The sequence below is a fragment of the Montipora foliosa genome, chromosome 12 (genome assembly GCF_036669935.1).
Source record: "Montipora foliosa isolate CH-2021 chromosome 12, ASM3666993v2, whole genome shotgun sequence".
NCBI lineage: Eukaryota > Metazoa > Cnidaria > Anthozoa > Scleractinia > Acroporidae > Montipora > Montipora foliosa.
In genome coordinates this window covers 18,404,816-18,409,815 of record NC_090880.1, presented here as the reverse complement: position 1 = coordinate 18,409,815, position 5,000 = coordinate 18,404,816, and the positions used below count along the sequence as shown (strand labels likewise).

The following is a 5,000-nucleotide window of genomic DNA, read 5'->3' as shown; positions in this document are numbered from 1 at the left end:
CGCTGTGGCTTCTCTGTTTGGTGTTGAATAAGTAAGATTCTAAAAGGGGCTAGTCGAGCCGAGAAAGAAATCTAATCAGCGACAGCCAGCACCCTTCTGGTCTACTCTATAATATTCGTTTAATTCCTTCAATCTATATTATTTGACATTCTTTCTTGTAAAAGAGACTGTAAACATGGTTAATTGCCGAAGCCAGAGGCTTATATGGCAAGGATCATATACAGGAGATCAGGCGGACTACTAGATGGCAAACCAAAAAAAAAGACTATTCAAATAAATGTACAATTAAGGATTCATAATTAAACCTAAAGCTAACTTTTATAACTTACAATGTATGAGAAAGAGTTCGAAGGATGAGAGGGATTATGGTTCACGGCTAAACGAAAAGTTGTGTGTTAGTTTACAAGGACTGGAAATAATCTCTGAGTGTGCGATTATAATTTGAAAGATTGAGAGAATTGCGTAATGAGAGACGAATATCATTCCAAACTCGGGGACCCTGTAACCGTAAAGATAATGAGTATTTATGAGTATGGAGATGTAAGTTATCTTTCCGCCTTGTAAAATATTGATGGCAATTAGAATTAAGTTTGAAGAGAGACAAGAGAGTAATGGGCAAGAGCTTTTGCAAATGAAGGAAAACGAAAAAAGAGCCTTGGTGCTTATAAACTGTTGAATATATTAAGAATGTTTAATGTAGCTTAATGCGCTAAATAGAGGGTAGCAATCTGCACGTGGGGGAGAGTGAGTCACGATTCTTACGGCTCTCTTTTGGTGACGAAAGATTGGATGAAGATGAGAGGGATATGTAGAAGCCAAACGATAGAACAATACTGTAGGTCGGGGAGTATTAGAGAATTATATAATGTGTATAGAGTATTTGCAAGAAAAAAACTGACGAGATTTAGTAATAATGGATATAGCAACTTTGGAAGAAATCGCTTTGAGGTGTGGTTGCCACGACAGGCTTTGATGAATAATGACAGCCAAAAAGTTTGTGTGTTTCTACTCTAGTTAGCTTAGTCTATTGTTATCGATGGTGATAGAGAGACCACCAAGATTAATTGTCTTTCTCAGGAAATGAAATAAAATAAATTTTGTCGTATAAGGATACAGAGTTAGTTTGTTAGCTTTGAACCAAGTGGCCAATTGAGAAAGTTCATAGTTAACAATTTTAATTAGTTCCGAGATGTTCTTGTGCTGAAAGAGATCGATGAAGAAACCTACAGTGTGTTCATTCTTTTCGAACGATTCAAATATTTTGTTAGTACGTTACAGTATTGCTATGAAAGTAGAGTGCTTCTTTGTAAAACCATACTGATGATCGTTTAGAATGTTGTGACAAGTAAGATAATCCGTAAGGCGATGATACATGGCACTCTCAAGAAGTTTGGAAAAGCAAGGTAAATTCGAGATGGGCCTATAACTAGTGAACTAAATACCAGTAGAAAAGGAGATTTGAGAATGGAGAGATGCCAATAAGTCAATAGATGCTTTAATCACAATGAATCAGATGTTAATACAGTCCACTCCCTCACTGTTATTACTTTTAAGAGAGGACACTATATTAATAATCCACAAAAGAACCTTTCAGATATCGATATGATTTGTGGTTAACAGAAACATGGGAAATTTTGGCAGCTAGGCGGGGACCAATGTTATTAAAGAACTCGTTAAACTTGGTAGCAATTGTTTGATGGCTATTAATGATACTGATAAAGGACTATTCAATGGAATTCTGATGAACAATGGTCGTGAACCAGTGCTGACCGCAGATGAAAAGCGATGTACTTGCAACCTCACTGGCGCTGTACTGAACAACATGGGCTCTGAGCCCACAATAGACGGAAAAATTTTCCCAGTCGAAGTAAGACTCTAATTTTTAACCGTGACAGCTTCAAATTCCTGAATTCATATCGATCTAACTAGGGATTTTTTATTCATTGATGGCTCGGACAAGAAGATTAAATAAATTTTTATTACTTAAAGGTCATTTATCACTACGAGGGCTTTTGTTGTTAAGTGTTAAACATTGTAATGTGCAGATGGACATTTTCCACTGATATCTGCGCAATATAAGTCAATAAATAATAATAATAATAATAATAAACAAATCTTTTATTTTGCCACAATTAACTTATTGTCAGACGGTCTGGCATTTAGGTAAAAAAAACTGATAGCCTAATCTATCTACATTAAGAAAGCTATTAAAAAGAAAAAAAAAATACAATATATTGTAGGGAAAATATAGATATTCAACACCCTAGTATCTAACGACAAGAATAATAATAATGATAATAATAATAATAATAATAATAATAATTATTATTATTACCATTAGATTAGAGATTTGTCGCATTTTTAAGTTCATTGTACATCACAAACTGAAGTTGGAGGTTTTCGTTTGGCACGAGATGTCGAGACGATAATTAACAAATAGATTCCATGTTGCCGTGCGTCTGTTCAGTAATAAATCACAGATGACGTCAAAATGTGGTAAGAACAAAAAAGTGGCACACGAGGCGATAGACGTGTGTGTCACTGATGTTCTTACCACATTTTGACGTCTTCTGTGATCTATTACTGAACAGACCCACGGCAACATGGAATCTATTTGTTTTATATAATAAAGAATTAAACTTTATTTGCATAAAAGCTGATGGTGACGTCAATCGTGCGTCTGTCCTCTAATAGATCATAGGCAAGAACCAATCAAAATCCGTGAATAACTTGGGTTATTACATAAACCAATATGGACGTTCGTTTACATTGAAATTCAATTTGTACTTGAATTAAAGACCGCGAGGGTGGACACTAAGATTATTTCCTTTTGCACTTTTTTATTCGTAAGATACGAGGTAAAATGATAAGCAATAGTTTCATATCATCATCGTTTACTTACAAGTGTCCTAATGACATAGAGTCGAGACATTAAGAACACACCTATATGTTACATTCTCCTTCCACTTATCAAACTAAACTGGCGTGCCACCTTTCTTTTTGTACAGCAGGTAATATTTTACAACACTGATTACGAAAGTTCCAAAATTGCCGATTTAGCTGGAATTTCAGTTATTTTAATGGTGAGAAAGTCGTTGGTTCAATTTTATGAGACGATTACCAAACCAGGCAACTAAAACCGATTGCGCATTTGTTACATTCACAGTTTGGACATTCAAAGAGCATCGCTTTGGATAGCATTGTGGATCAACTGGACGATGTTGCGATTGAATGTTTGTCACATTTATTTTAAGGCCAAATAGGACTTGTAAAAAACGGATATTTCTACCAGCAGTTTTGAGATGTTTTGATTCTGTCTAACACAACCTAAAAAGCTCTGTAGGGTGGCAATACGTACAAGAAACTACGCTACCTAGAAAATTGACTCCACAACACTGTACTACTAATAAGGTATGGTACCATATGAAACAAACTACCTTGCTCATGAATGTGACGTAACAGGTTACTATGGCAACATGTGCGCCATCTGTAAACACCCTTTAGTTATGTTTTCTAGCAAAATCAACGCTGTTCTTTTTTGGTCGCTCGAAAGTAAAGAAATTAGCCCGTTTGGCTGTAACACTGTCAAAATTTTGTAACTTTGTATGCTGTAAATCTGGAGCGAGTTCAGAGCTACGTTCACAGCTTGAAAACTTAATGTAGCACTGAATCTACTCCTGCAGAGAACTTGTTTAACTTTGCCGATAAACAGTTTGAGCCTGTAAATCAATTCGAAGCAATAAAAATATGGGGTTACAGAGTTTGTTTTTGCGATATAAGTGCATGTTTAACAACAAAATATAGGGTATTTTTAGGTAGCTTTTCTGTTACTATGGTGATTTGTTACGTCTTTCTAATGAATGCATCTTTTTAACAACAACGGGCATTTCAATGTACCACAACGTTTGCTGTTGCGTGACTTGATGCTGTAGAGTCCATCCTTCTAACGAGACAGTCTCTTAAAAATGTCGAAACCAGCTGAGCTACCGTTAATGCAGTGAGTTGGGCAATTGCGCTCAACAAGAGACGAAACAACTAATTTTTCCCATACATTGATCATCAATTAAACACATTCTTTCTTTTAAGCGGTCAACTCTCTCGTAAGCGGACAACCTCGGGAAATGGGAAAAGCGTCCGTTAGTTGAGCTGTCCGCTTACGAGAATTATTCCCCTAACGTAGCAATGCAAATACATGTTGCACTCTTGTTTATCTCAAACGAACGGACAGCTTGCTTTCCCGCGGACAAATGGAGATTTGACAAAGCCGACCCCACTGTTCATTGCCAAGAGTCAATTATTATACGTAGGGTGTCCGCTTAAAAGAAGAAAAGAAAAATCCAATTTTAATTTTTAAAAGTGTCCTCGTCGGTTTGCGAGAGAATGTCCCCTTACAGGAATGTATGAATCGAGAGTTTGACGGAACGGTAAAAGGTGTCTGTAAGTAGAGCTGTCCGCTTACGATCGTATCCGTTGGCGGTAAGTTGACTGTATTGGAGAAAAATATCAATATGTTATATACAGCAAGTGTTAGTTACCTGATTCCTGAAAATGTTCGGTCAAAGGTGAAAATGTAGATATTAATTCGAACTTGAGTCCCTTTACTGCCCAGCTTACCGACTGTTGTTGCCAGCTAACTCTTACGTTCGGTGCGCCGATGTAGTGATGGTCCGGACTTAAAATTCGACTGAGGTATGAGGAAAAGCAGTCACCACCGCTTCGTTTTCCTCAGGATCAAGCATCCTGATATATATCCCAGCTGACAACTTGACATCAGCAGACCTTATACCAGAATTAGCAAAAGAGCACGCACCATATTATACGTACAGGGGATCCTTGGCCGTTCCTCCCTGCTATCAATCCGTGCGATGGATTCTTGTGAAGGATACAGTAACCCTGACAGAGAAACAGGTAAACAAATTGCATTGCAAAAATGTACATTTTTTCAATTCAATAATCCAGCGTTAACGTTTTATCTACTTACTTTCTCGTGTCCAAAGCTT

The 5,000-nt window shown here is 36.9% G+C and overlaps 1 pseudogene; it reads left to right on the top strand.

Moving 5' to 3' along the window:
- The window catches only part of LOC137980926 (carbonic anhydrase 2-like), a 5,148-nt pseudogene that overhangs the window by 49 nt on the left and 99 nt on the right, over positions 1-5,000 (top strand).